This window comes from Aethalodelphis obliquidens, unplaced genomic scaffold, assembly GCF_003676395.1.
Source record: "Aethalodelphis obliquidens isolate GAN/ISIS:26980383/991018 unplaced genomic scaffold, ASM367639v1 scaffold45, whole genome shotgun sequence".
In the NCBI taxonomy this organism is placed as follows: Eukaryota; Metazoa; Chordata; class Mammalia; order Artiodactyla; family Delphinidae; genus Aethalodelphis; species Aethalodelphis obliquidens.
This window is the reverse complement of record NW_020837989.1, coordinates 1,265,428-1,287,264: the sequence shown is the minus strand read 5'-3', so window position 1 is coordinate 1,287,264 and position 21,837 is coordinate 1,265,428. Positions and strand designations below refer to the sequence as shown.

Here is a 21,837-nt window from a genome sequence, read left to right as displayed (position 1 = left end):
TAAGTCCTCTAGCCTACTCCTTCATGGGATAATTTGCTTCTCATGTGGGAAAGCAGAACAGCCAGAACCCCCACTCACTTTATTGAAAGGTGGTTGTAGATAGTGCGGCTTTCAGGCCCTTGGATGTGCATTCTAGTCCTTGCTTTGTTGTAATCTAGCTATGTGATAACAACAGAAGCAGTACAAATAATACACATATCCTTATGGTTTATTGTGATATTGTTTTATGCCAGACATTTCTTCTTATACTTCATTCTTGCAAAAACCTTATGAAATAGGAAAGATTAATATCTCTACTTTATATACAGGGAAACCGAGGGGGAGAGAGAGAGGGAGAGAGAGATTATGCAGTTTGCCTGAGGTTACATGGAAGCAGACTGGCAGGAATCTAACTCCGGAGCCTTTGTTCTTAACTGCTACGTTGTATGTTCTTCCAACACTCAATTGCCTAGTCTCTCTGCTTGTTCTTACAAAAGGGAAATTCATGATTGCTGTGACACCCTCTTCCTATGGGGAGGATCAAATGAGAGTGTGAAAGGGAAAATGTTTTGAAGACTATAAAGCAGCAGAAAAACGCAAACAGTTATGAAGATGGACAGGCTGAAAGAGAGAAAGAGAGAAGGAAGTCTCCCTGGAGTGAGAATTAGAGTTTGACCTTCAGCAAAAGGGCTGCCATCACTTAGTGACAGCCCAAGCTGGGAGCCTGGGTCCCTTCTTCCACAGCTGTCAGAATGGCAGGGGCAAGGGACAGATGCCAGGCCTGGGCATCCAGGCGTGATTGGCAAGGCCCTCTTCACCAGAGGCTCTGGGCAGATTCACTCAGAGCTTGACCTTTTGAATGTAAAACACTTGTCAGGTTGCCAACTGCCAACCAGCCAGGGGGTGGATTCAGCCAGGAGAAGAATATTCCTGTGGCTGTTCCAGGGATGCTCTCTCTCTGGACCCTGTAACCACAGGGTCTCTTTTGAAGAGAAATGGCCTCTACAGAGCTCAGGGTATACTTGGAAATTGGAATCTCTTTAGTATCAGGTTGGTGTTTCTCAAATTTAAAAACCATGCCTCCATTTTATAAATGTGATACATTCTGTAGTTTGTATTATAAAAATTAGTTATACATATTTTTCATTTTTTAGCTGTAGAATTGTGTGGTTTATTTGAGTGTTTTCACCTCAAGTCTGGTAAGTCTCTCTAAGCGAGTTTCAAGGGGAGGGAATGCTTGTTCTCTTGGTAATCATTGATATAAATAGTTTATAGAAATGTCTCAGTTGACCCATTTGCATAAGAGATTGGCATAAGAGAGCTTGTGAAAGCAAAATCACGGATTGTTCTATAAACTTGTTATTGGTGGAAAAGCTTTCCTTTAGGAATAAAAAACCAGAGAAGTCTAACATGAGAAGTTAGTAATTTATGTATTTGCAGTCACTGACTACCTAGGATATGCATTTACATCATGTTGTTTAAATGTTTACAGTTAGGTCGATTGTAAAATGGCTGCAAATTCCTCCCATTCCAGATTGCATTCCCCTTTGCCATGTGACTTTGCTCATCCTTCTGTCAAGAGATGATAGAGTCTGTTTCTCTACCTCTTGAATCTGGGCTTGTCCATATGACCTATTTTGGTCAAAGGAACATTAAGAAATGTGATGCAAGCAGAGGCCTGAAAACTGCTTATGCTTTGGGCTTGCCCTTTCTTGCTGCTAGGAGTCTTTTTGCCACCACTGACAAAATCCAGATCAGCATCCTGGAAGATGAAAACACATGGTAGAAAAGACAAGGGGCCAAGAGGAGGCCCCTATCCTGACTGTTCTGCCAACCACCAGGCATGTAAGTGAACCACTGTGTCTTAGTCTGTTTGGGCTGCTATAATGAAATACCAGAGACTGAGTGGTTTGTAAACAAACAGACATTTATTTCTTACGTTCCTAAAGGCTGAGAAGTCTAAGATCAAGATGCCAACAGATTCAGCATCTGGTGAGGGCCTGGTTCATAGATGGCCGTCTTCTGGCTATGTCCTCACATGATAGAAGGAACAAGGGAGCTCTCTTGTGGTCTTGTGATCTGTAACAAATATATAGTCGATTTTCATCCTGTTCCTGGCACAGAGCTCCTAAGACCCTTGAAATAACCTAAGTAATGTGAGCATGCTTTTCAACCACACCTGAATTTATGTTATTGAGGTCACTTTTGGATAGCCCTTAAGGTTGGGGACCGGTTGCCAAGGGAACCATTAAAGTATTAGAGGACTGGAACTTTCTGCCTCCCCTCCCACCCCTCTACCTCTGGGGAAGGGAGAGAGGCTGGAGATGGAGTTCAGTCACCAATCATCAGTGATTTAATCAATCGTACCTATGTAACAAAGCCTCCATAAAAATCTAAAAGGATGAGGCTCGGAGATTTTCCAGGTTGGTGAACAAGAATGTACCCACATGCCCAGAGGGCAGTGTACCCCACACTCGATGGAGACAAACTCCTGTGCTTGGGACGCTTCCGGCCTTCACCCTATGTATCTCTTCATCTGGCTCTTCATTCGCATCCTTAATATTCTTTGTAGTAAACCAGTAATGTGTCAATAGTAAGTAAACTGTTTTCCTGAGTTCTGTGAGCCACTCTAGCAAATTAATCAAACTTGAAGAGGGGGTCGTGGGAACTTCTGAGTTACAGCCATTCTGTCAGAAGTACAGGTAACAACCTGAATTTGAGCTTAGCATCCAAATGAAGTTGGAGGTGGGCAGGGGGCAGTTTTGTGGGACTGAGCCCTTTAACACAGAGGATCTGATGCTTACTCCAGGTAGATGGTATCAGAATCTAATTAAATTGTAGGGCACCAGGCCGGTGTCACAGAATTGCTCGGTGTGGGGAAAAGCCCCACACATCTGGTGTTAGATGTGAAGGCAAAGGAAGTGTAGGTGTGAGAGAAGAGGAGATACTCAGATTTTTCCCTAAAGAGGTTTCTTTTCCTTTCTTTTTTTTTTTTTTTTTGGTTATTCAGTGTTTATTAAGTAGATTCAGTCTTACATATGATATACAGATTCAAAAGAAAAAGGATTCCACATACTTAAGAAATCAGTGCATTGAGCAAGTAGCATCGTGGAGATAACAGCTTGATTAACAGCTCATTGGTCTTTTGTTAAGTGAAGAGAGGGAGTTGGCCTGTGTTAGTCATTCCACAAACAAAACAGAATTTAGTTGCATCACATAGAAAAGACACATTCTTTTATTTTATTTTTATAAATTTATGTATTTATTTTGTTTATTTTGGCTGTGTTGGGTCTTTGTTGCTGCGCACGTGCTTTCTCTGGTTGCGGAGAGCGGGGGCTACTCTTCCTTGCGGTGTGCGGGCTTCTCATTGTGGTGGCTTCTCTTGTTGTGGAGCACAGGCACACGGGCTTCAGTAGCTGCAGCACGTGGGCTCAGTAGTTGTGGCGCACGGGCTTAGTTGCTCCATGGCATGTGGGAATCTTCCCGGACCAGGGCTCGAACCCGTGTCCCCTGCGTTGGCAGGCGGACTCTTAACCATTGCGCCACCAGCGAAGCCCCGAGAAGACACATTCTAAGAATTAAGCCACATTTACGGGAAAAACTCACTATATAGAACACAAATCATTTTTATAGAGCATTGAAGAGGAAGTCCTCACCTGCTTAGAAGAGCCACGTTAAGTTGCATAGGTACATATCTGTAAAAATATAATTTAGAGGTGAAGCCATTGTTTACGTAGTAAAGAGTCATCTTTAAAAGTTGGTGCCATCTGCTTTGTCTTAAGTGCCATATGCTTACTGTCAGGAGCCCCCTGCCCCTCCCCAGAGGTGATGCCTCATGAATGAGCTGCCTCCAGGGAACCCTGAAGAAATGCTTATACCGTCTGCATTGGAAAGTCTTAAAAGTCATCTCAGGTGGGGAACTTGCGCTCTTCCCCAAACGTGTCTAAATTATGCTAGGGGATTGGAAACCTCTTGGGTTGTCCCTAAATCTTGGTTGGCTTGACCCTGAAGCTCCCATGAGTCGACGTGACCTTCCCATTCCCAGGCTGTCGGGAGAAGAGCTATATCCACCCCAGGCTCTGCAGCCAAGCCCTGCTTTCACTTTCCATGAGTCCACGCAGTTTCCCACCTGCAGCCAATAGGAAGTCTCCCTTCTGACCCCTGCTCCTAAATGGACCACATGACAGAGGCATGTAGGCCATCTGCCACACGGAGATTTTTCTGAGATTAGAAACGTAGTTTTCAGCAAATCTGAGTTCTGTGTGGTGTAGGTTTTTTGTTTTTGTTTTTAGGTGGAAACAGGTAAAAAGTGAGAGGTTTGTGTTTTGTGGCTTTGCTAAGCAGATGAGCTTTGAGGTGCACGTTCAAGAGGTTTCTTTTTGAAGGGCATTAATCCCATTCATGAGGGTCTACCCTCAAGACCTAGTCACCTCTCAAAGACCTCACCCCCAAATACCATCACATTGGGGATTAGGTTTCAACATGTGAATTCTGAGGAGCACAAACCTTCAGTCTATAATACAGCCTAAAACCTCCAGTCCCATCCAAGCTGCCAGTTGATAACAGAGATTTGCCAAGCTGGCCTAGACCAGAACAGCCGCCCAGTTGATCCACAGGATCATGAGAAATAATATTTACTGTTTTAAGCCGCCAATTTTTGGAGTATTTTATCATGTAGCAAAGATGATACAAACTCAAATTTCAACCCCAGTCCTTATGAGAAAGATTGGCAAACTAAGGCCGTGGGGCTGGCCCCCCATTTTGTAATTAAAGTTTTATTGGAGCACTGTTAATTTGCAATGCACTTTTTTCTAGCTTCATTGCGATATAATTGATATACAGCATTGTGTAAGTTTAAGGTGTACAATGTGATAATTTGATACATGTATATATTGCAAAATTATTACAATAGGGTAAGTTCACATCATCTCTATCACCTCATCTAAGGTACCGAATGGTACATATAATATTGTACCATATAATATTGTACCATATAATATTGTACCATATAATATTGTATTATAAACCTGAAAGTTGCTGAGAGAGTAAATCTTAAATTTTTTCACCACACCAAAAAAAAAAAAAGTAATTATGTTATGTATTTTCTATGGCTGCTTTTGAAAAATAATGGCTGAGTAGTTGTGACAGAGGCCAGATAGTCCTCAAAGACTAAAGTATTTACAATCTGATCCTTTAAGAAAAATTGCTGACCCCTACAATGAATTGTTTGTACTTTTCTGATTGCTGTAAAGGAGGTTTTCTTGATGCTGATTCTTTGTTAGTTGCATGTACTGGGAATATTTGCTCCAAGTTTGTAATTTATTTCACATACTTTAAGGTGTCTTTTGATAACTAATAAATTCTTAATTTTAAACAGTCAAATTGATAAATCTTTTTTTTCATAGTCAATGCTTTTTATGTCCGGATTAGAAATCATTCCCTAACTCAAGGTTTAAAAAAATCCACTTAATGGGGCTTCCCTGGTGGCACAGTGGTTGAGAGTCCGCCTGCCGATGCAGGGGACACGGGTTCGTGCCCCGGTCCGGGAGGATCCCTCATGCCGCGGAGCGGCTGCGTCCGTGAGCCACGGCCGCTGAGCCTGCGCATCCGGAGCCTGTGCTCTGCAACGGGAGAGGCCACAACAGTGAGAGGCCCGCGCACCACGCACACACAAAAAAATCCACTTAATTTTTTCTATTTAAAAATAAAAGTTTTGTTTATTCCATACTCCTAATTTGTCCCTCCTCCCCCTGTGGAATTAACAGATTGTATCTGGGATTAATAGATACAAACAACTATACATAAAATAGATAAGCAACAAGGATTTACTGTATAGCACAGGGAGTTAGATTCATTATCTTGTAATAGCCTTTAATGGAATATAATCTGCAAAAAAAAAAAAAAACAAACCTGAATCACTGTGCTGTACACCTAAAACTAACATAATATTGTAAATCAACTATACTTCAATAAAAAATAATAAAAATAAAAGTTTTGTTTTCATATTTATGCCCTTAATACAATAGAATTGATTTTTGGTTATAATGTGAGGCAGGGATCCAATTTCTTCCTTTTCCACATGGATTGCAATTTTTTTTTACAGCTGTATTTAATGAACAGTTACTCCTTTCCCTACTGATGTGTCCCCTCTGTCATCTATCAATATTACATAAGTGTGTGGCTTTGTTTCTGAGCATTCTATTCTATTCTATTCTATCCTATCGTATCCTATCCTAACCTATCCTATCCTATCCTATCCTTTTCCATATTTGTAACTCTTTTTCCATGGAGAAACCTGGTTTTCATTATCCTTGATGTATTTAACTATTTGCTCAGTTCCCTCTGTATGTAACCAAATTTTTTCTGTGTAGGCCAAAATATAAGAGGGGGAGGAGGAGGGGCAAGGAAAGGAAGAAGGAGGAAAGAGGAAGGAGGAAGGAGGAAGGAGGAAGGGTTTTGTTTTTTATCTTTATTTTACAGAACAATCTGCCCTCTCTCACAAAGAAGGAAGAAAAGACCCAGAAGGGCAGGGGAGGGAATAAGTGCCCCAGGGGAAACAGACCAGTCCAGTCACTGCCTTTGGGGTGGGGCTAGGTGGCAGGCTGGCAGATGGAGCCAGCTGGCCTGTCCTTCTGTCTCCTAGGTGGTTCCTGGCAGCCTTTTAAAAAAAGACTTTTTTTAATAAAAGAACAATTTTAGGTTCACAGGAAAATTAAGAGGAAGATAGAGATTTAATATACTCCCTGTCCCCACACATGCATAGCCTTTCCCACTGTCAACATCCCCCACCAGGTTGGTACATTTGTTATAACTGATGAACCTTACATTGACATGTCGTTATTACCCAAGGTCCATAGTCTACATTAGGATTTACTCCTGGTGTTGCACGTTCTATGTTTCTGGACAGAAGAATGTACAAGGATATGAATCTATGGTTAAGAGTATCATATAGAGTAGTTTCACTGCGCTAAAAATCTGGCAGCCTTTTAAAGCTTAAGTTCCTTGGTTATTTTAGAGGCAATGCTTTTGAGGGCCATGGAGGTGCTGGCTGTGTGTTTAAATGACCCTGTTGAGGACCACTGTGGGAGTTTGCACACCTCCGCCTCCCACTGCAGGAAGCCTTCTTGGCCCTGGGGTGCCATGCATGCACAGTAGCACCATTTCTTATTCAGCTCATACTGGCAGCTTTTGTGTCGAGCACCTTGCTGAATTTTCATGCCATGTTAAAGGACTCCATGGAGTTTGTGATCTTCATACTCCATGTAAAGTGCAGTGTGTGGCTTGGCCTCCCTAGCTTTGAGTATCTCCATATGCTGTTTGCTTACAGGTTTATGCAGGTTCTGGCACACCTGAAATAAGCATACCTTCATATAAACTTGAGGGAGAACTTGCTAAAGAAGCCGCCAGTGGCCCAGTGCTAGCTGTGGTTATTGCCCGAGGGAGAGGCTGGGATCACATTGGGGCAAAAATCTGCTGATCCCAAATGTACTGCCCAGTGTGTAGGGAATTTCCTTTGGATAAACTGTGGAGGAAATTTGTTCCATCTGGGGTCCCAGCATCGCTGCTAAAGTTTTGGGTGGAGGAGGAGGCCGCAGGGACACACTGGAGTTTGTGCTGGGCTGCAGTGTTTGGCAATTAACCTAAGTGAGTCCTAGGATCCCTTTCTGTGTGTAACCTATGGATGCATCAGCTCAGTCTGCAGGGTCCTGTAGTTAGAGAGTGGCTCTACATAAAGCTTTAGCTTCTCATCTTCATGACCCACATTCGTTCATGAATCCTCCATGATTTACTCTAAAGTATCTCTCTTGCTGGGATTGAAAATGAAAGATTTCTTGAGCAGGTTTTCATGTTCCATGCACAAGTCTAAGAGAATATGGTATATTTTGCCCAGTACTCCCTCTCATATCTCCTTGAAGTTCTGCCCGTCAAAGTCAGGGCTCCATCCAGTATAAAGGATGACTCCTAAGCTCCACACAGCAATGGAGGGTCCATCATACTTTTGGCCCTGGGAGAGTTCCAGGGCAGCATAACAGGGGACTGCCACAGAGGGTATCCAGCTTATTGCTAAAGGTGAATTTGATGCAGAAGCCAAAGTCTGCAATCTTGGTGGTCATGTCAGCATCCAGAATAATAAACTTCTGGTGCTGGTACTTTATAGCAGACTCTATCTGGCAGAATTTGACTTGGGTCTCTTTTTCTTGCAAACTGCCAAGAGCCACTAAGTACTCTCTTCCAGTAGCATATTCCATGACAAGGAGCCTTTTCCTCAGCCTCCATCACTTCAAATAACCTCACTGTATTGGGATGATTCAAAGCCTTCATGAATTTTACTTTGTGGGATAGACCCTGGAGACTGGAGGAATCCTGTTGACACTTGTCAGTGATTTTCACAGCTACCTCCTTCCCAGTCAGGATGTGTCAGGCCAGCTTCACCTTGGCAAAGGTACCCTTGCTGTTGGTCTTGAGGAGCTGGTTGTTGCCAGCATGGGTCTCCTCCTCAGCAGAGATGGTGGAAAGCCCTGCAGCATGTTAGATTCGCTGCAGGGGTTGAAGGCAAGGTCCCAAGATCAGCGGAAAAGCTGGTGAGATTGGTCCAGGTCACCTCAAAAGAAAATCACTTTTCACACTACCTGATGAACTGATCTTTATAATGGAATCAAAACACAATGGCAGGGGCTTCCCTGGTGGCACAGTAGTTAAGAATCCGCCTGCCGATGCAGGGAACACAGGTTCGAGCCCTGGTCCAGGAAGATCCCACATGCCATGGAGCAACAAAGTCCATGTGCCACAACTACTGAGCCTGCGCTCTAGAGTCTGAGATCCACAACTACTGAAGCCTGTGCACCTAGAGCCTGTGCTCTGCAACAATGAGAAGCCTGCACACGGCAATGAAGAGTAACCCCCGCTCGCCACAGCTAGAGGAAGCCTGTGTGCAGCAACGAAGGCCCAATGCAGCCAAAAAAAAAAAAAAGAAAAGAAAACCACAATGACAAACTAAAATAAAAATACACTGAGTAAAAAACAAATGAGAAAAAATAATAAAAAAGAAAAAAATGAGGGCAAGAAAAAAGATAAAACTATTAAGTAAAAAAAAAAAGAGAAAAAGAAAAATGGAAAACAGTGAGAAAAATTAAGAAGAGAAAAAAATAAAATGAAAAAGAAAACCAAAAAAAAACCCCCAAAAAACAAACAAATGGAATATACAGACAGCCTACAATGTAAAGGAGAAAACAAGCTAACTTTGGTCAAAATCCCTCAGGTCACTGAAAAGCAGCTTCCCAAGCTAGAAGGACCACAAATCTAGGCCAACCAGGAACTTGTATAGGTTCTTAGAATTCCATAACAATGGCTCCTTATGAGGACATAGCAAGAAAGGGACCTATTACGGTTAGTGATACTCCACAGTGGTTTCCTCATTTTTTTTTTTTTTTTTTTTTTGTCTGATGAACCCTTTTAGACTTAAAAAAATTATTGAAAATCCCAAACAGCTTTTCATTTATATGGATATAGCTATCAATATTTACATTATTAAAATTTAAAACCTGTATGATGTTTCAATGGCTTTTTTATTTCTAGTTTGAAAAGTTGTAATAATTTTTGGCTCAGTGTATTTTCAAATGTCCAAATATGTGGGGATTTTTAATTTGTCTCTTTATTAACTTCTTTTTTCATTTTATTCAGTTTTTAGTTTGTATCTATAAAATAAAAATACCCTCTATAAGAAATATAACTTAAATGCCATTCTAAAAATACTGATTCCTCAATACCATCATCTAGTCAGTGTTAAAATTTAATTGTCTTATGCATTTTGAAAATTTTGGTTTTTCAGATTATCTGCTTGAATTAGGATCCAAAAATCATTTATATTTTGTGATTGGTTCATATGAATTGAAACCTCTTTCATTCTGTCACTTTCTACTCCATCTCCTTCCTTCCCTGTCTTGTTACTTATTTTTGATGAATTCATGTTGTTAATTTCCTACTGTTTGGATTTTCCTTATTGTATTCCTGTGGTGTACATTAACAAGTTCCTCTGTACTTCCTGTAAATTGATAGTTTAAATTGCAAGGCTGATGAGATTTAGATGTGATCTTTTTGGTGAGACTCCTTCATGCATGGTGGTGTGTTCTTTTATCAGGAGGCTGATGGTCTTTCTTTTTGTGAGGTTAGTAGGCTTCCATGCTCATTGCTGAGATCCATTAAATCATGACAAGTAGCAAAATACTAAATTTATCATCCCTTCATTTATTAGCTGGAATACTTCTGCAAGAGAAATGTCTCCCAATTAGCTCAATTACCTTGTGGTCATTGATGATGGTCTTTATGATTCCTTTTCCTGAAATTTGTTGGAGGCTTTTTTATTGGGCTAACACGCATATTTTTTTCAATTGTTTTTCATATAGGACTTCCAGGTGAAAGTTCACTTGAGCAAATGTTTCTTCAGCAAAAAAGTTAGTTTGAAAGGTTCTGAACTAAGCCAAAGAAATAATGGCCAAGTGAGGAAATTTGGCATCGGAAACATCATTTTGGATATTTGAGGTCCTGCCTGAGAATATTTGGGATCTTGTTAGGGCTGAAAAAAATATAAAGTCAACCATCTACAGCGCTACCCACAGCCCTTACCAATGTGCCCAACATGTAATATATGGTCAATGTATGGTAGCCATTGCTAATATAGCATAATCTAACCATCTAATTTTTTATGTAGGAAACTAGGGCTCATTCATTAGTTTGTTCATTCATCAGATGTTTCCTGGGCCCTTATGCTCTGAAGAGGCACTATTCTGGGTGCTGGATAAACTTCAGAAGAAAGTCCCTGAGTTTCCTGTGCTTTGTTGTGGGGTGGGGAAAACAACAAGTTAACAAATTAACAGCCATATTGAGAGGGTGATGAATGATATGAAGGAAATAAACATGGTGATGTGTTAGTGCTACTGCGTGGGACATTACTTTAGATGGGTACTAACATTTCATATGGAATTTCTTTGACAGGAAGGGGCAAGATCTACGAAAAGGACTCTCTGAACAGAGGGTACCACAAGGCAAAAGGCTCTGAGGAAACCAGTTTGATATGATTGAATTGCAGAAAGTCAATCAGTGTGGCTGACATAGTGAGCAGGCAGAAGTGTGGTGGAAGGAGAGTCGAGAGAGGCAGGCGGTGGCAGAGATCAGAATCTAGCTTTTCTGGTCGATTCTGTCCTGATACATTTTGTGTTTCATTTTGCATGATTCTGGGGCACTGTAGCTGTGTTTCTTCAGCATAACATGTGCAGCTGCAGAATAGAATGTTTTAGAAATCACTTCTCTCTCCCTGTCTGCCCCTGCTCCCGTCTAGACCTGTCCCTTAGGTAGCCAATTCTGAAGGAAATCTGGTCCCTTGCTGCAGCCTGGGTTTTGTTTCTGATGACTACAGTCTCGGTGTTCCCAGGCACTGAGGTGTGAGCTGCTGATTTGAGCAGGGTTGAAGAGCCAGCTCCTGGACCATTCCTGCTTTGTGCTCTGCCCTGACCTCTGGTGGACTCAGCCTGCTAAGACATTGACCAAGCTAGAAGCTGGAAGCCTTTGCCTTCTATCCCTACCTGCCTGAATTTGGTTCGGGGTGTGCACTCTATTATGAAGGCTTTGTGAAGAGACAGAATTTCAGACACTGCCATGGGGTGGCCAGATGGCTTTTGACCATCCAACACCTTTTACACTGGTATGACAACCATTCTTTAGAGTTTGGATGCCATCTATCCTGCCAGTACCCCAGGCACCATGCGTGGGCATAGGATCCAGCCTGACCAATGGGAGCATTCATTCCTTTGGCCTGAAGGATTGGTTCAGAAAGAGCACATGGTCCAAATTGGGCAGATCAGGTCTTCTTTAAGGGTTTGATACAAGGACCTTGGGACAGAGGGCATCTCTCTTTCCCCTGGATCTAGAATTTTATAGATCCTTGTATACCTGGATTGCCAGTAACCATCTGTTTGGCCCCATTGAGAGAGGCTGCCTGAGAAATTAACACTGAGGAGGAAGGTGGGGTCTGGAAATTCAAAGGGAGTTATCATTTAAGCTTCTGCGTCTGGGTGTGCCAAGGGTGAACCAATAAATTCCTTTTTTCTCTTAAGCTACTTTCAGTTGGGTTTCTCTCACAACTGGAAATCTCCTAATTAATACCACAACCAGTGTTAGTCAAAGTTATTGTTAGTAGTAGATAATCAAAAGTAAATTTGAAGTATATACGGTGTGACACCTTCCTTTATGACACCACATTTGTAATTATATACTGATCTGGGTAACTATTTTTTTAAATAACTTTATTTATTTTTATATTTTAAAAAAAGTTCAAAATTAAAATTAGGAAAAGAGAAAAGATTGCCCTTATCTGAATGGGCACTCACGTTTGCATTGCCTTTAAGAAACTTCCAATTCCCTAATTATAGGACAAATACACCAGAGAAGGACCATTTGCATTACAAAATAATTTTTAATTTTCCAGGGGGAAAAAATCCCCTCAAGTCTTATTCAAATAATAGCGATTAAAATGATCCAATGGGGGCTTCCCTGGTGGCGCAGTGGTTAAGAATCCGCCTGCCAATGCAGGGGACACGGAGTTGAGACCTGGTCTGGGAAGATCCCACATGCCGCAGAGCAACTAAGTCCATGCACCACAACTACTGAGCCTGTGCTCTAGAGCCCACGAGCCACAACTACTGAGCCCACGTGCCACAACTACTGAAGCCCGTGCGCCTAGAGGCAGTGCTCTGCAACAAGAGAAGCCACCGCAATGACAAGCCCGCACAATGCAATGAAGAGTAGCCCCCGCTCGCCGCAACTAGAGAAAGCCCACCTGCAGCAACGAAGACCCAATGCAGTCAAAAATAAATAGATAAAATAAGTAAATTTATAAAAAAAAATGATCCAATGAAGAGTTCAGCTGTAGGAGAAATTGGAATTAGCTCTAGAGGGCAAATCTTCCCTCCCTCCCTCCCTTCTCTCCTCCTTTCTTTCCTTCCTCTCTTTATCCCTTCCTCCCTTCCTTCTTTCCTTCCTTCTCTCTGTTATTTTGCTAAAATAAAAAAAGTTCTTTTTTTTTTCCAGACTATGAAGTTACTGTAAAAAAGAAAGTTCGGACAATAAGGAAAGGTGTAAAGGAGACAGCAAAAATTACCCATGATGTTACTACCTAAAAAATAATAGTAAAAGCAGTGTAAGGCATTGTTCTAAACATTTTACATATATTAACATGTTTAAACTTCACTAATAACCAGAGGAGGTAGTTCCTACTGTCATTCACATTTTACAGAAGGGAAAATTGAGGAAGAGAGTGTTAAGTTTCTCAAGATTAAATTCTGTGTGGCCTTGTTGAGAAAGAGGCACTTTGGACCCTTTGGTAAATAGTCTTTGGTACATATGTGTGCACAGTTGCTCACATTCATGTGTGTGTACAAATGTGCACACACCATAATCAGCCACATGTACACAGACTTGCGCACACATATGCCACTATTACATGTATGAGCACACAGACGTTTTACAAAACAATCATTTTATCATGGCACCTTATGACTTGATTTAAAAATATATACAATAGTAGGCAGAAGAGTATAATAAACCCCATGTGCTCATCACTCAGATTCAACAGTGGTCAACTTGTGGCCAATTTTGTTTCATCTCTACTCCCAGTACTTTCCCTTCTCTATAGATTAAAAAAACAAACAACTAACTTTGAAATAATTTTAAACTTAAGAAAAATTGCTATTATAGAGAATACCCAAATACTCTTTACCCAAATTCACTGATTTTTGACATTTTGCCACATTTGCTTTATCATTCTCACTCTTGTTTTCTCTGCATGTGTGTATGTATGTGTACACATATATATATAAATTTTAATTTTTTGGACCATATGAAAGGACGCTGCATGGCTGAGGCCCCTTTATTTCATCATACCTCAGTGCCCGTTTCCTAAGAACGAAGATATTTTCTTACATAGCCACAGTACAGTTATTAAATTTAGAAGTTAATTAATACAGTACTTTTATCTATGGTTCATATTCACGTTTTGCCAATTGTCCCAATAATGTTTTTGTTTTTTTACATCTTTATTGGAGTATAATTACTTTACAATGGTGTGTTAGTTTCTGCTTTATAACAAAGTGAATCAGTTATACATATACATATGTTCCCATATCTCTTCCCTCTTGCGTCTTCCCCCTTCCCACCCTCCCTATCCCACCCCTCCAGGCGGTCACAAAGCACCGAGCTGATCTCCCTGTGCTGTGCGGCTGCTTCCCACTAGCTATCTACCTTATGTTTGGTAGTGTAAATAGGCCCACGCCTCTCTCTTGCTTTGTCACAGCTTACACTTACCCCTCCCCATATCCTCAAGTCCATTCTCTAGTAGGTCTGTGTCTTTATTCCTGTCTTATCCCTATGTTCTTCATGACATTTTTTTCCCCTTAAATTCCATATATATGTGTTAGCATACGGTATTTGTCTTTCTCTTTCTGACTTACTTCACTCTGTATGACAGACTCTAGGTCTATCCACCTCATTACAAATAGCTCAATTTCGTTTCTTTTTATGGCTGAGTAATATTCCATTGTATATATGTGCCACATCTTCTTTATCCATTCATCCGATGATGGACACTTAGGTTGTTTCCATCTCCGGGCTATTGTAAATAGAGCTGCAGTGAACATTTTGGTACATGACTCTTTTTGAATTATGGTTTTCTCAGGGTATATGCCCAGTAGTGGGATTGCTGGGTCATATGGTAGTCCTATTTGTAGTTTTTTAATGAAACTCCATACTGTTCTCCACAGTGGCTGTATCAATTTACATTCCCACCAACAGTGCAAGAGGGTTCCCTTTTCTCCACACCCTCTCCAGCATTTATTGTTTCTAGATTTTTTTGATCATGGCAATACTGACTGGTGTGAGATGATATCTCATTGTAGTTTTGATTTGCATTTCTCTAATGATTAATGATGTTGAGCATTCTTTCATGTGTTTGTTGGCAGTCTGTACATCCTCTTTGGAGAAATGTCTATTTAGGTCTTCTGCTCATTTATGGATTGGGTTGTTTGTTTTTTTGTTATTGAGCTGCATGAGCTGCTTGTAAATTTTGGAGATTAATCCTTTGTCAGTTGCTTCATTTGCAAATATTTTCTCCCATTCTGAGGGTTGTCTTTTGGTCTTGTTTATGGTTTCCTTTGCTGTGCAAAAGCTTTGAAGTTTCATTCGGTCCCACTTGTTTATTTTTGTTTTTATTTCCATTTCTCTAGGAGGTGGGTCAAAAAGGATATTGCTGTGATTTATATCATAGAGTGTTCTGCCTATGTTTTCCTCTAAGAGTTTGATAGTTTCTGGCCTTACATTTAGGTCTTTAATCCATTTTGAGTTTATTTTTGTGTATGGTGTTAGGGAGTGATCTAATCTCATACTTTTATATGTACCTGTCCAGTTTTCCCAGCACCACTTATTAAAGAGGCTGTCCTTTCTCCACTGTACATTCCTGCCTCCTTTATCAAAGATAAGGTGACCATATGTGCGTAGGTTTATCTCTGGGCTTTCTATCCTGTTCCATTGATCTATCTTTCTGTTTTTGTGCCAGTATCATACTGTCTTGATTACTGTAGGTTTGTAGTATAGTCTGAAGTCAGGGAGCCTGATTCCTCCAGCTCCGTTTTTCGTTCTCAAGATTGCTTTGGCTATTCTGGGTCTTTTGTGTTTCCATACAAATTGTGATTTTTTTTGTTCTAGTTCTCTGAAAAGTACCAGTGGTAGTTTGATAGGGATTGCATTGAATCTGTAGATTGCTTTGGGTAATAGAGTCATTTTCACAATGTTGATTCTTCCAATCCAAGAACATGGTATATCTCTCCATCTGTTTGTATCATCTTTAATTTCTTTCATTAGTTTCTTATAATTTTCTGCATACAGGTCTTTTGTCTCCTTAGGTAGGTTTATTCCTAGATATTTTATTCTTTTTGTTACAATGGTAAATGGGAGTGTTTTATGATTTCACTTTCAGATTTTTCATCATTAGCGTATAGGAATGCCAGAGATTTCTGTGCATTAATTTTGAATCGTGCTACTTTACCAAATTAATTGATTAGCTCTAGTAGTTTTCTGGTAGCATCTTTAGGATTCTCTATGTATAGTATCATGTCATCCACGAACAGTGACAGCTTTACTTCTTCTTTTCCGATTTGAATTCCTTTTATTTCCTTTTCTTCTCTGACTGCTGTGGCTAAAACTTCCAAAATTATGTTGAATAAGAGTGGTGAGAGTGGGCAAACTTGTCTTGTTGCTGATCTTAGTGGAAATGCTTTTAGTTTTTCACCATTGAGGACGACGTTGGCTGTGGGTTTGTCATATGTGGCCTTTATTATGTTGAGGAAAGTTCCCTCTATGCCTACTTTCTGGAGGGTTTTTTTTTATCATAAATGGGTGTTGAATTTTGTTGAAAGCTTTCTCTGCATCTATTGAGATGATCATATGGTTTTTCTCCTTCAATTTGTTAATATGGTTTATCACATTGATTGTTTTGCATATATTGAAGAATCCTTGCATTCCTGGAATAAACCCCATTTCATCATGGTGTATGATCCTTTTAATGTGCTGTTGGATTCTGTTTGCTAGTATTTTGTTGAGGATTTTTGCATCTCTTTTCATCAGTGATATTGGCCTGTAGTTTTCTTTCTTTGTGACACCCTTGTCTGGTTTTGGTATCAAGGTGATGGTGGCCTCGTAGAATGAGCTTGGGAGTGTTCCTCCCTCTGCTATATTTTGGAAGAGTTTGAGAAGGATAGGTGTTAGCTCTTCTCTAAATGTTTGATAGAATTCGCCTGTGAGGCCATCTGGTCCTGGGCTTTTGTTTGTTGGAAGATTTTTAATCACAGTTTCAATTTCAGTGCTTGTGGTTGGTTTGTTCATATTTTCCATTTCTTCCTGATTCAGTCTTGGCAGGTTGTGCATTTCTAAGAATTTGTCCATTTCTTCCAGGTTGTCCATTTTATTGGCATAGAGTTGCTTGTAGTAATCTCTCATGATCTTTTGTATTTCTGCAGTGTCAGTTGTTACTTCTCCTTTTTCATTTTAAATTCTATTGATTTGAGTCTTCTCCCTTTTTTTTGTGATGAGTCTGGCTAATGGTTTATCAATTTTTTTTTATGTTCTCAAAGAACCAGCTTTTAGTTTTATTGATCTTTGCTATCGTTTCCTTCATTTCTTTTTCATTTATTTCTGATCTGATTTTTATGATTTCTTTCCTTCTAACTTTGGGGATTTTTTTGTTCTTCTTTCTCTAATTGCTTTAGGTGCAAGGTTAGGTTGTTTATTCGAGATGTTTCCTGTTTCTTAAGGTAGGATTGTATTGCTATAAACTTTCCTCTTAGAATTGCTTTTGCTGCATCCCATAAATTTTGCGTCATCGTGTCTCCATTGTCATTTGTTTCTAGGTATTTTTTAATTTCCTCTTTGATTTCTTCAGTGATCACTTCATTATTAAGTAGTGTATTGTTTAGCCTCCATGTGTTTGTATTTTTTACAGATATTTTCCTGTAATTGATATCTAGTCTCATAGCGTTGTGGTTGGAAAAGATACTTGAAACAATTTCAATTTTCTTAAATTTACCAAGGCTTGACTTGTGACCGAAGATATGATCTATCCTGGAGAATGTTCCATGAGCATTTGAGAAAAATATGTATTCTGTTGATTTTGGATGGAATGTCCTATAAATATCAATTAAGTCCATCTTGTTTAATGTATCATGTAAATTTTGTGTTTCCTTATTTATTTTCATTTTGGATGATCTGTCCATTGGTGAAAGTGGGGTGTTAAAGTCCCCTACTATGAATGTGTTACTGTCGATTTCCCCTTTTATGGCTGTTAGTATTTGCCTTATGTACTGAGGTGCTCTTATGTTGGGTGCATAAAAATTTACAATGTTATATCTTCTTCTTGGATTGATCCCTTGATCATTATGTAGTGTCCTTCTTTGTCTCTTGTAATAGTCTTTATTTTAAAGTCTATTTTGTCTGATATGAGAATTGCTCCTCCAGCTTTCTTTTGCTTTCCATTTGCGTGCAGTATCTTTTTCCATCCCCTGACTTTCAGTCTGTATGTGCCTCTAGGTCTGAAGTGGGTCTCTTGTAGACAGCAAATATATGGGTCTTTGTATCCATTTTTTTGGATACAAATCCATTCAGCCAATCTGTGTCTTTTGGTGGGAGCATTTAGTCCATTTACATTTAAGGTAGTTATCGATATGTATGTTCCTATTCCCATTTTCTTAATTGTTTTGGGTTCGTTATTGTAGGTCTTTTCCTTCTCTTGTGCTTCTTGCATAGAGAAGGTCCTTTAGCATTTGTTGTAAAGCTGGTTTGGTGGTGCTGAACTCTCTCAGCTTTTGCTTGTCTGTAAAGGTTTTAATTTCTCCATCAAATCTGAATGAGATCCTTGCTGGGTAGAGTAATCTTGGTTGTAGGTTTTTCTCCTTCATCACTTTAAATATGTCCTGCCAGTCCCTTCTGGCTTGCAGAGTTTCTGCTGAAAGATCAGCTGTTAACCTTATGGGGATTCCATTGTGTGTTATTTGTTGTTTTTCCCTTGCTGCTTTTAATATGTTTTCTTTGCATTTAATTGTTGACAGTTTGATTAATATGTGTCTTCGCATATTTCTCCTTGGGTTTATCCTGTATGGGACTCTCTGTGCTTCCTGGACTTGATTAACTATTTCCTTTCCCATATTAGGGAAGTTTTCAACTATAATCTCTTCAAATATCTTCGCAGTCCCTTTCTTTTTCTCTTCTTCTTCTGGAACCCCTATGATTTGAATGTTGGTGCGTTTAATGTTGTCCCAGAGGTCTCTGAGACTGTCCTCAGTTCTTTTTATTCTTTTTTCTTTATTCTGCTCTGCAGTAGTTATTTCCACCATTTTATCTTCCAGGTCACTTATCCGTTCTTCTGCTCAGTTATTCTGCTATTGATCCCAACTAGAGTATTTTTAATTTTATATATTGTGTTGTTCATCGTTGTTTGTTTCCTCTTTAGTTCTTCTAGGTCCTTGTTAAATGTTTCTTGCATTTTGTCCATTCTATTTCCAATATTTTGGATCATCTTTACTATCATTATTCTGAATTCTTTTTCAGGTAGACTGCCTATTTCCTCTTCATTTGTTAGGTCTGGTGGGTTTTTATCTTGCTCCTTCATCTGCTGTGTTCTTCTGTCTTCTCATTTTGCTTATGTTACTGTTTGTGGTCTCCTTTTTGCAGGCTGCAGGCTCACAGTTCCCGTTGTTTTTGGTGTCTGTCCCCAGTGGCTAAGGTTGATACAGTGGGTTGTGTAGGTTCCTTAGTGGTGCGGACTAGTGCCTGTGTTCTGGTGGATGAGGCTGGATCTTGTCTTTCTGGTGGGCAGGTCCACGTCTGGTGGTGTGTTTTGGGGTGTCTGTGGACTTATTATGATTTTAGGCAGCCTCTCTGCTAATGGGTGGGGTTGTGTTCCTGTCTTGCTAGTTGTTTGGCATAGGATGTCCAGCACTGTAGGTTGCTGGTCATTGAGTGAAGCTGGGTGCTGGGCTGAGATGGAGGTCTCTGGGAAATTTTCACCATTTGATATTATGTGGAGCTGGGAGGTCTCTTGTGGACCAGTGTCCTGAAGTTGGCTCTCCCACCTCAGAGGCACAGCACTGACTCCTGGCTGCAGCACCAAGAGCCTTTCATCCACACGGCTCTGAATAAAAGGGAGAAAAAGTAGAAAGATAGAATTAGTAGAAGTAGAAAGAAAGAAAGAAAGAAAGAAAGAAGGAAACAAAGAAAGAAAGAAAGGAGGGAGGGAGGGAGCGAGGAACGAAGGAAGGAAGGAGGGAAGGAAGGAAAAAAGAAAGAAAGAAGATAAAGTAAAATAAAATAAGATAAAATATAAAGTTATTAAAATAAAAAATAATTATTAAGAAAAATAATTTAAAAATAATTTAAAAACAAAGAAAAAAAAATGGACGGATAGAACCGTAGGACAAATGGGGGAAGCAAAGCTATACAGCATAAATCTTGCTCTCAAAGTCCACCTCCTCAATTTGGGATGATTCGTTGTCTATTCATGTATTCCACAGCAAGTTGATTGTGGAGCTGTAATCCGCTGCTTCTGACGCTGCTCGGAGAGAGTTCCCTTTCTCTTCTTTGTTCTCACAGCTCCCAGGGGCTCAGCTTTGGATTTGGCCCCGCCTTTGCGTGTAGGTCACCGGAGGGCGTCTGTTCTTCGCTCAGACAGGACGGGGTTAAAGGAGCCGCTGATTCGGGGGCTCTGGCGCACTCAGGCCGGGGCGGGGCGGGGGGAGGGAGGGGCACTGCGTGCGGGGCGGGCTTGCGGCGGCAGAGGCCGGCGTGACGTTGCACCAGCGTGAGGCACGCCGTGCGTTCTCCCGGGGAAGTTGTCCCTGGATCCCGGGACCCTGGCAGTGGCGGGCTGCACAGGCTCCCCGGAAGGGAGGTGTGGAGAGTGACCTGTGCTCGCACACAGGCTTCTTGGTGGCAGCAGCAGCAGCCTTAGTGTCTCATGCCCGTCTCTGGGGTCCGCGCTTTTAGCCGCGGCTCGCGCCCGTCTGTGGAACTCCTTTAAGCAGCGCTCTTAATCCCCTCTCCTCGCGCACCAGGAAACAAAGAGGCAAGAAAAAGTGTCTTGACTCTTCAGCAGGTCCGGACCTTTTCCCGGACTCCCTCCCGGCTAGCCGTGGTGCACGGCTAGCCCTGCAGGCTGTGTTCACGCCACCAACCGCAGTCCTCTCCTGGCGCTCCGACCGAAGCCCGAGCCTCAACTCCCAGCCCCGCCCACCCCGGCGGGTGAGCAGACAAGCCTCTCAGCCTGGTGAGTGCCGGTCGGCACCGATCCTCTGTGCGGGAATCTCTCCGCTTTGTCCTCCGCACCCCTGTTGCTGCGCTCTCCTCCGCGGCTCCAAAGCTTTCCCCCTCTGCCACCCGCAGTCTCCGCCCAGGAAGGGGCTCCTAGTGTGTGGAAATGTATCCTCCTTCACAGCTCCCTCCCACTGGTGCAGGTCCCGTCCCTATCTCTTTTGCCCTACCCAGGTACGTGGGGGGTTTCTTGCCTTTTGGGAGGTCTGAGGTCTTCTGCCAGCGTTCAGTAGGTGTTCTGTAGGAGTTGTTCCACGCGTAGATGTATTTCTGATGTATCTGTGGGGGGGGGAGGGGAAGGTGATCTCCGCGTCTTACTCTTCCGCCATCTTCCCGGAAGCTCCCCCAATAATGTTTTTGACAACATTTTTTTTGCCTCTAGCCCAAGATCTAGTCCAGGATCACATATAGCACTGAGTGGTCATGTCTCTTTGGTCTCCTTTAATCTGGAACTGTGTGTTTAGCCTTTCTTTGCCTTTCATGACTGACATTTTGGAATAAAGGCCATTTATTTTATAGAATGTTCCTCAATTTGGGTTTATTTGTTGCTTTTTTTGACTGTGCTCAGATTACGTATTCCTGGTCAGAATTCTACTTGGTGATGTCATATCTGTCTTAGCATATCACATCTGGAGGTACACAATGACCGTTGGTAATGCTAATTTTCATCATTGGGTTAGTGTATTGTCATCATTGGGTTAGTGTATTGTATGACCTACTGAAAGAAAATTTAGCTACATATACTAGTTTTATTTACGAAGCAAGAAAAGATGGATCCACAGCATCATCACCGTCACTGAAGGCTTGTTATTATGTCGGGTGCTATGCTAAATGCTTTACCTGCTTTAATTCTCACAACCACTCTCTGAAAAAAAGTAAAGCGTGGCTGAGAGAGTTTAACTTGCCAAAGGCGGAGTGGAGCTTCAGACCTGGCCGGCTGACTCCAGAGCCTGTGTT

The 21,837-nt window shown here is 41.2% G+C and overlaps 2 pseudogenes; both read right to left on the bottom strand.

Moving 5' to 3' along the window:
• Positions 1-6,418: 6,418 nt before the first annotated feature.
• Positions 6,419-7,534, bottom strand: LOC113606756 (serine/threonine-protein kinase MARK2-like; annotated as a pseudogene).
• LOC113606755 (serine/threonine-protein kinase MARK2 pseudogene) overlaps positions 7,530-21,837 on the bottom strand; it is a 51,889-nt pseudogene continuing 37,581 nt past the window's right edge.